The 10,380-nt window shown below is 40.0% G+C and overlaps 1 protein-coding gene across 2 annotated transcripts in view; it reads right to left on the reverse strand.

The window, feature by feature from the left end:
- The window catches only part of LOC133130735 (synaptic vesicle glycoprotein 2B-like), a 28,768-nt gene extending 19,333 nt beyond the window's left edge, over positions 1-9,435 (reverse strand). For both annotated transcript variants that reach the window (XM_061245540.1, XM_061245541.1), the window contains exon 1: positions 9,307-9,435. The gene's annotated coding sequence lies outside the window, so the exon portion shown is untranslated. The remainder of the gene's footprint in view (positions 1-9,306) is intronic.
- Between the last annotated feature and the right edge of the window lie 945 nt (positions 9,436-10,380).

Here is a 10,380-nt window from a genome sequence, read left to right on the forward strand (position 1 = left end):
TTAATCACTCTGAACTACACACTACTGAGTGATAATGTACAGAAGGACAACATGGTGCAACAAAAAGCCGAAAAAAGCTTTTTTTAGCTATTTATATTTTTGTGTCTGGTATCTACTATGCAAATAGGTTACGTAATAACACGTTTCCCAAAATACTGTGCTGCTTGACCAGCTTGCACATAACAGACGTTAAAACCTCTGTTAGTGAGAAATGTGGCAGACTGTCAGAGAACGATTCACAAGTGAGGCTCATCATACGAGCACTGATCCACAAGTGCACTCCTGATTAAGAATGAAAGGTTTCCCAGAAGCGTGATGTGAGCTATAACTCACGCAGAGCTTGTGGCTTTAGTGTGCACAAAAACAATGGGAGAGACAGAAAGTGGGTATTCTGTGGTATTGACAGTATGCTCTATTTTCAGGAGCAGTCTTACAGTTAGGTCCTGGGAGACGCCTGCCTCGGATTGGTGCTAATTAAATTCCTCTGTGACACGAACAGCCCTGGAAGTGTCAGATCTGCACTGTGTTCCTAGCAACGCAGAATAAATGAAACCACATGCTAATTATTATCTCCTGTTGTGGAACACAATGACTTTCAATTAAACCGTGCTAATTATTGCGCGTGAATTAATAATGCTTTTCTTCCCACAGACTAAAACCTTTATACCAATATCTGTTTTATTCAGACATAGACATGCAAAACAAAACAACAGATATCATGAGAAAATGTGTCAAATTAGAGGTGCGATAAATGGCAATTGTTGTGTGAATAAAATGTTATATTAAAAGTATACCAAGTGATACAACATGATCTCTAAGGTTGACATTGAAGATTTATTTTTAAGTTTCCATCCTACAAATCCACTTGTTGTGGCTCTAACCAATGGGAACAGTGGTACATCTTAAGGTTTGAATCAGTCAGCAAAGATTATATTATTACATGCTATATAAAATAATGTTGTAATCTATTCTTCATTAAACCGTGCTGAGACAATTATCATGCTATTCAGACGGTTATGTACTGTATACTGAGCAGATATTTATAACTTAAGAAATACTGCAGACTTACTACTACACATTTGCATGTTTTGCAAGGCAAAATCTCACATAAGTTATTAAGTATGCTTCTAAGGACCTATATTTAACCTAAAGGGGGAGGTGGGTGTGTAGAGGGGGGGCGGTGGGGTGTATCTGTCCAATAAGATTAGCTCCAACCTTTTAATGTAATTTCTTTCAAGTTTATAAAAGCAATTTCAAGAATTTGATACATTGTGTAGGCCATGGACAATATCCAGAACAATCCCTATATCAATGACTTATTGGCCTGAATTCAAAGCAATTAAATTCCAAACAATTACACAGTGCATGAGTCAGACATTTTGAATGAGTGGGGTCAATGGAGAGAAGCAAGACAATGGCATTGCCCACTACCCCTACTCTTCAGCAGAGAGGTATGCAGACAGGAGGTTGTCCCAAAAGATAGGATCAACCAGGCCTCTCGCTGGCTGGGACCAGAGCTCATTAAAATGCACAGTTCTCCGCCAGGGATGCCATTTTAATCTGGCACAACACAGTGATGGGACAAGGCACCGGCCTGTTCGCTACCCCCATCTGGATTCCCATCGAGGTGCAGTAAGGCTGGGACCAGATCAGGGGTTCTGTTGGACCTGTTGGACACTGCTGAGCTGCAGGGAGTTCTTTCACAGTGTCATCACTCTCCCTGCATCGCAATCTCACACAGTCTCGGACGTACGGATGCCAAGCATCATCAAGCAACAGAATGAAACAAAGCAAATTGCTTTTTGCCCATTAACATTTGTCAAATGACAAAGATCTTAGTGGATCTGGCAGCTCTAGGCAGCATGCAGGGCCCGTTTAACAATTAATGAGAAGAGCAAAAAAATCATCTCTCTCCACATGTTTCTAAGTATAGCAGACAGGCTTGCCAACATTTTATCGGAATGTGCGTCATTTAAACTGAAAGATTCTTGCAGCAATCAATGTGGAGCTTCCACATTCACTTCTGTGCAATGATTGCATATGTATGTTTCCAAATAAATGGCATATCTGTGATAGATTTGGGCAGAGGCCTGAATGTTTTGTGGGCATAGCGTTTCATTTATTGAACAAATCTAATCTTGTTTGTTCTCTGTTTATTGGAAGTGAGACCTCATTCATTAGACTTGATGTTGTTTCCCTGAAAAGGATTATTGGTTATTTAAGAAGAAGATGGCTCCTCCTAACATTATAAATGCACCTAAGATATGTTTGGTCACTCCCTTGCTGCCCTCAAGAGATGGAGTTCCAGGCAAAAATCTGCATCAACATTACAAATATTGTAATTTGGATTTAAAATATTGGAAATACAACACAACAAATGTCAATATCAGTCTATGAGGCAGACAAACTTTTGAAACATATATATTTCAATTATGTTACCTGCTTTGGTCTTTCGAGGTGTTGCACAGCAACTTTGTGTTTAGTTATATGACTGTTGTTGCACATTTTTCAGATATTTGTTACATTAATGCATAAAAGCTTTTCTGCTCTTAGTAGGGCATTTCTATGATATAAGTTCTATGTTAAACATATTACTCACAAAATAACAGGTGAATGGCTACACTAACTGAGCACTTTATTAGTTTTACCCGTGCACCAGCTTGTTAATGCAAATATTTAATCAGCCAATCATGTGGCAGCAACTAATTGCATAAAAGCATACAGTCAGAGGTTCAGCTGTATTTCAGACCGTGGAATGATTGTTGGTGCCAGACAGGGTGGTTTTAATATCTTATCCTGTTTTAGAGAGTCATGTACTGCAGGCATAGCACAGCCTGATGGGTAAATATCAACTTTGTGATTATACAGTATTACATGAGCAAAATGCTTTTGGAAGGCTTTTAGTGAAGCAGCTGTCAACAGAACAGTGCCAAAATATGGACTTTGGTTGAACCCAACTATGGTTTGTTTATTAAGCTGAAAAGTCATATTTCTTTGGAAAATGTTACTATTATTCATTTGATATTATACAGTGTTTAATACCATTGCTTCCTAGACGGAACCACAGGTATGTTCTCAGTGGTGTACAACCATACCTACAGTCCGCACTCTAAGCCTGACTAACTGAGATTAAGCCTTAGCCACTTCCCTAAGCTATCCCTGATAATTCCTTTCCTGTCCGATGTGTGTGCCCGAACCCGCTGATTCAGTCCCCCTCCTCACGGACCCCATCCACACCTCCATTACGGCAGAGGGGTCACTTCTCCTGTGCCTTTGTCCTCATGACGAGAGTGGCAGAAATCATGTTTCCTGCACGCACAGTGAAATCTGCAGCAATCTGCTGTCGTCATGAGGGCTGCAATTTAATCCTGCTTAAGACTGTGGAAATTTCATTCTGTGTGGAGCCCAAAGCACTGGATTACCATTTCAGACCAGAAAGAGAAACAAAATCATGATTATATGCAAATGTATCATTTATTTTTATTGCGTTCAGGAGTATGGGGTAAAGAGGGTTCTAGAAGGTGGTACAAAGTTGCCAACTGTTGCTCATCCACAGTTTAGCCCTGCTGAAATCAGCAGTGACAGCTCCCACGTGCTGCAGTGTCATTACTGAGCATATGGAAGCAAGGTGGCTGCCAGCCTTAATGAAGCCCTCTGTTGGTCACCCTCACTGCTTATATTGAAGGCTTAAAAGGATTTGTTTGTGCGATGAGAGCACACACAAGAGAATACAAAATACAAGGTGAAAATACAAGCAGCAGAACAGCTTCAATGTTATATATTTCAAACAGGCCTGCACCACAGGTTCATTTTCCAAACTGTCACAGCCATTTACTGAAAAGCACCACAGACTGCACCAAATGGATTATACAAATATAACAACAGCACTCTCAGAATGTGCAAATTGGATGCAGAATTTACCTGATTCAATACAATGTCAATGTATATCTACAAATACAACATGACACGTATTAGTAGATATGGCTTGATATTTCAATGCATAAGCTCAATTTCACAGGTAACTTATTCATGATTTCTGTGCACAGTCTTGCTTTTAAAAAAATGTATATGCACATGATGCCAATGTCTCCACGTATACCTAGTAACAGAAAATAAAAATGGAAAAATTGCTTGTTTCTCAGACTACTTGCAGGGATGCACCAGAGGATCTCTCTTGCTGAAAAGAGCATAAGATATTTCTCCTGGGCTATAGCGTTCACCTTCAGCATCACACTCTGTTCTGGCTCTTGTTCAGAAAACATGGACAGCTGGGAATTACTTCACACCTACCTTTGTCTTTGGGTTCATTTATTTACTCCTGGTTTAGACCAGGGCTTCGTAATCAGTGCTGAATGCTGTCACATAGGGAAAGGCCATTGATTGTTAAAGGACTGGCCTTCTCACACCATTCACTTGCTGTACAATAACTCATTAATTTCATTTGTACTGTATTATTCTAGATATATTTTCACTCAAATAATCACTTCAGTATTGCAGAGATCACAATCAAAATGATGATTAATGAAATGAAGACCTGAAAAGGTAGACACTGCAGCATTTGTTTTTGTTTTTTCTGTACTTTTTTGTAAATTACATGGCATGTGTAAGTTACTTATAATAATGGATTATTATATTATGAGAGTCACCTCTGCTGGTAAGTTTCTGCAGTTGCAGTCTGGTTCATGACCGTTAAGATCATTGTTCATGTTTTATTTGAAGATACATTTTTCTAATTTAGTATGATTAGTACCATAAAACCAGAGTAGGTATACAGTGTTCTTGCCGTCAGGGTTTCCTGGTGATATATTATACTTGAATGATCTTTATACAAAGGTTGTTACATTATAAAACCACATAGTTATTCCATTTTGTAAGGAAGCGTAACTGCATTCCACAGCTCATGTCAGTTGCACAGACAATACTCCTAAAGCATCATGTTTGGATTTAATTAGATTTAGATTGGATTTTGCGATCAACTTTTTTTAATGATTTTTCAATATAGAAAAAAAATACATCCAATATTGGTTTCAATTTTATAATTCTGCATTGGCATTAGAACCTCACTGGAACATCAGACCAACACTGCAGTTACCTGCTAATTTGATTCCAATGATTCTTCACAAGAATGTCCCTCCCAGTAATGAATTTGGTAAGATGCATTTTTTTCTCAGCTGGAATTTGCCTGATTTATTAGTGCTGTTTTACGGTGAAGGGTATGTATAAAAAAGGCTGGTGAAGGAGCGGCATTCCATTACTTCTCACCAATCAGACATCCCCAGATAAGAGACAGCTTCTGCCAGTTTATATTTCTGAAATTCTGTTGCATTCCATTGTTACACTATGTGCAAATCATTCAAATAACACACAATGTTTGGAAATGAAAAAGATGTACAGTGAGGATAGATACTTTTTGTGTCTGGGTTGAGAAGGATCCCTTTGGCTCCCTGGTCATACAGCTATATATCATATTATGTTTTGCCCCAAGTCATATTGGTGTTGCTGCCAGAAAACAGTGTTCACTATCACTGAGGTGCCAGAACAGTGCGTCGTAAATAAAACTCCAAGTGCCATTAAACAGACATTGTCAGCTCTCTCCTCAAACCTAGTGTGCATACTGCCATTCTCCAAAGGGCATAAAATATTGCTATTCTGCATGATTGTTATCAAGTCACTTTGTACAGTACACCAAGGAGAAACACTCAACACATAAATATGAGAATGCCCTCACAGTGGGAACACCAGGATTATATGGTTGGTCTCACGAAAGATCATTTGTCAGGTCTAAAATTGTGGGAGTGCAATCAGAGTGGAACACTTTACTGGGCAATAAATTAATTGTGATCAGTCAAAGATTTGTGTCTGGGTTATGATGTTGGGCACAGTACTGTCTGGGTAAAACACAAGTAAAGGTAAAACACAAACCCAAATACTATGTATTATACAATATATTACATAATTTTATATTGATATATTTACTGATAATAACACGTTTTTTAGTCAATTATATTGGAGACCTGAACATTTATTATGGTATACCACAGTATAACAGCCGCAATATGTGCTCCTCAAACCACAACTCAAACCTGGCTGTTTTTAATGTGCGCTCATGGGAGTGATATCTGATCAAAGTTGAACTGCCTGAGTGTGCCCACTTATTCAAAATCAGTCAAAGAGTCAATGATTGACAGAGTCCTGTTTGAATCCAGGCAGAATTTTCACATGCTTTTTGTTGCATTAAATAGAATATCTCCCTTATAGCTACATATGCGATAAGCACAGGAAGCAGACCGGCTTTGTTTCTGGGTGCAAACCAGTGTCCTTTTTCATGTCTGGTAGCTGGGCTGCTGACAGCTCTTTCCAGCTGAACGCTCATGAATCTCGCTCTTAATGAAAGAGTCAATGAGGCTGTCAGACAGCCTGTACTTCAGACTGTTATGAAGAATATATTTCAGGGCATAGTTGAATGGATCTGAGTTGGCCATGCTCTCAGAGAAACAGAAAGTGTTGGTATTCCATGGGGGTGTAGAGTGTGAGACTGATTTGGAGATAAATTGCAGTTCCAGATACGACATGAGGAAAACCCTGATTTTAATTGATTCAACTCAGCGCTTAAACTTATCGGCAACTGTGAGCCTTATTTCCTGTGGCTTATGATATCAGCAATGTTAACAATATCGTACCTGAAATTTTAAACTGATGTTGTATAAAGAGTTTTAAATATTGTTGGCATCCATCCATTATCTTAACCCGCTTATCCTGTACAGGGTCGCAGGGGGGCTGGAGCCAGCATACATTGGGGCGAAAGGTCAGGAATACACCCTGGACAGGTCGCCAGTCCATTGCAGGGCAATATTCTTTCTGTGAAGAACTGCCGATACTAAATAATTAGAAGAAAACCCTAAGCAGTTAGCCTTGCTTTAGTGTGGAGATATTTTCCCAGGACTGTAAAGGGAAAAAGCAATTCACTTAGGAGTCAATATGGTTTACAGTCTCACTTCCCTTTCATGGTGGAAACAGAATAAAGAGGCAAAGCTCTGTACATCATATCTCCAGGTGATCATTATTCAAATATGGCTCCCAATAGATGGGAACAAACGACAGTTCATGGAGAGAGTGACAGCCGCATTGAAGACAGCTCATTAAAATTTCATATTCAGAAACATGCTGTGTTGTTTTCCTTTCCTATGTTGAGACCACATTCACGCTGCAGGAAAAAGCCTCAGGCTCTGCAGCACAGCTGGACCGAAACACGGTTTGTGTTTGGTAGACTAAGGAAGAGGAGAGCTCTGAGTACACAAAAGTTGGATGTTAAACATTTTATGATTTTAATATTCACTCGATGTTTGCCTGAGAAATGCCTACTGCTAGATATTAAGTGCAATGCTGTGAGGGTAATGACTGCCACAGCCCAATTTGAGCTCTTGAATACAAAACAAATAGAACTACAAGGAATATGACCAAATGGATGTCCTCTCACAGCTGTTGCAGTGAACATAACAGTAAATGGAACTATACAACCAGTGAACATAACATTAAGTGTAACTATACAACCAGTGAACATAACATTAAGTGTAACTATACAACCAGTGAACATAACAGTAAGTGTAACTCTACAACCATGTCCAGGGACTGAGGCTGTTCTGTATGCATGCAAGAGAGTCGATTACAGTAGATGAGCGGATTACTGCTCCTTTTCCAGCGGAATGTCTGGAAGCACAATCATATTGTGACAGGCGGATGTAGATGTGGTGGGCAGGGCCTGTGTGATGTCATCACAAAGGGACTGATTGGTGGAGGGAAAACGTGAAGGACACATTCGCCTCAGCAGTATAACAGAGTTCAAGGGGAAAGTTAGCCCAACTTTGGAGGTAAAGACACGGTTTGCATCTTGGCTACAGGGGTTTCAATACTAAAGTACATGTGATCTAAGTGACTTTGACTGTGGAATGTTGGTGCCAGACTCAAGAGTGTACAGAGAATAGTGTGAAAAACAAAAAACCTCAAGTGAGCAGCAGTTCTGCGGGCAGAAACGCCTTGTTAATGAGAGATGTCAGTGGAGAAGGGCCAGACTGGTCAAAGCTGACAGGAAGGTGACAACAGTGGTGTGCAGTAGAGCATCTCTGAACACACAACGCATCAAACCGCTTAAGTGGATAGGCTACATCAGCAGAAGACCAATAAGTCTAAAAAATAAGTCTAATAAATACCAAATAAAGTGCTCTCTGAGTACATATACAGAAAGTAGCAGCTGAGTATAAGGTATCTGGAAAGAGACATCATTTGGTGCGGGATCTTAGGATGGCCATGCCTGGAAACAACATTGGGGAAGTTCCAACAATATCCGTGGAAGAGTCTAATCTCACCCTAAAAAGCCAACCTGTACCTCTCCAGGCAAGTAAAGCACATGATATGAGCACATGCGCATCTCAGTAAAGCACTGATAGGCCCACACTGCCAATGACTTCTAAAGACATTGCATCATACATTTTTATTGCATATGCTTTTGCATATAGCCTACGAGACATAAATTATGCACTGTTGCAGCACAGGCTGGTTTTCATGGCGGGGAGAGTTGCAGTCTGCACTCACACAGCAAACACATCTTGCTTACATGAAAAGGGTCCAGAACAATACAGCAAAGCAGTCTATCGAGCAGTACAACAGTATGCATACAATAACATAATACCTATATGGAACAACCTCCACACATCACGATTAAAGATTTTTTTATTAAAGGTTTTCTCTTTTGCATCAGGATCCATTAAAGCATTCATTTTGTGGCATTAAATCTTGTTCCCTGTAACTTTGTTCCTCATTATGGTTCCTAGCTTATGAAATCCTACACCGCCATCAATGCATTTGATCAACAATGTTCCATTTAGGGACACAACTATCATATCAGTTTCCTGTACAATATAATTGTAGGTTTTCTTATTGATTTTAGAATAGCTTTCCAAATCTATTCAGGCACTTACTGTATACTGTAATGTAAAGCATGCTAAATATATATTTTGCCTTCACTTCATGTGTAATCATTTTCTGAACTATGCAGACTATCATTTGTCACTGTTTATGTCAGCCATCAGAGATGAATAAAACAATAAACAACAAAAACCTGTTGCTGTGCTGCAAGAATAGACTTTATGATAATAATTTGTGTACTTTATAGCCAAATAAATGCACTTCAAAGTTTAGAGTTATAGAGGAATAGAAGAAATATCTTGAAAGAAACATCCAAAATTAGTGATGACAATGGGGAGGGAAACACAATAAACAATAACAATCATAATTAAATTACTTTCTTACCTTAATTGGCTTTCCCTCGGCACAAAATTGAGCGAAAGGGGGGAAAGATCCAGAGAGAGAGCGGAGCGGACTGTAAGCCTCACAAGCCACTCCCGCAGCCAGCCGCTCTGCAGAACAGGAGATTAGGCTCCGACCTCACCATCCTCCCGGCTCATCCCGACACCAGCTCCCTCAACCTGCTAGCGCCTGTGCAAATGGTTGCGTCCATCGCCGCTCACCGCTAACAAGCTCTCCCTGGACGGGGAGGGGAAGAGGGGAGGGGGGCTGTGTGTGTGTGTGTGTGTGTGTGTGTCTGAGAGAGAGAGAGAGACAGGGAGAGGGAGAGCGTGAGAGAGAGAGAGATGGCAGTGCAGAGGTGGGAAGGGATAGAGTGCAACAGCTGCAATGGGGGTGTGGTGCTAGTATGACAGATGTGTTGACTTTTAAGTTTAACAGGAAATGAATACTGCTGTGCACACAGGAAAGAGAAAGAGTGAGAACAGCTCACCTTGCAGGAGATAGGCTACTTCCACTGTCTCTGTAACAGGAGTCTTACAAAGGCCAGGCATATGCCTGTGGAATATGGCACTGCTACATACAGTTTTCCACACAGCAGCTGGGAGCCCTGCAAGTATATCTGGGGATACCATCCTTGGTACTTCAAGTCAGTGTAACTCATAGTTCTATGAGTAAATAATCTACCCAAATGCAACAGGTCTGATAATGAAACTGAAGTGATTATAAACATACAGTAGACTTCCTGGAGGTGTGTGTGTGTGTGTATGTGTGCATGTGTCCGTGTGTATGTGTGAGTGTATGTGCGGGTGTGTGCGTGTGTATGTGTGAGTGTATGTGTGTGTGTGGATTTCAGGGCCTTAATGATTACTATGCCAAACAGACGCTGGTCAGTAATATGAACCATATATCACAGTAATATACAGTACTACAAAAGTAATGTTATGAATTCCATGAGATACTGAAAAGATATGTCACTATCCCCAAGCCTGACAAAATGCAGTTATTATAGTCCGTATTTTACGAGGAGGGTGAATTTCCCTCATATTGTTGATAAAATAATTTTAAGATAATGTGAAA

The sequence above is a fragment of the Conger conger genome, chromosome 6, assembly GCF_963514075.1.
Source record: "Conger conger chromosome 6, fConCon1.1, whole genome shotgun sequence".
Classification (NCBI taxonomy): Eukaryota; Metazoa; Chordata; class Actinopteri; order Anguilliformes; family Congridae; genus Conger; species Conger conger.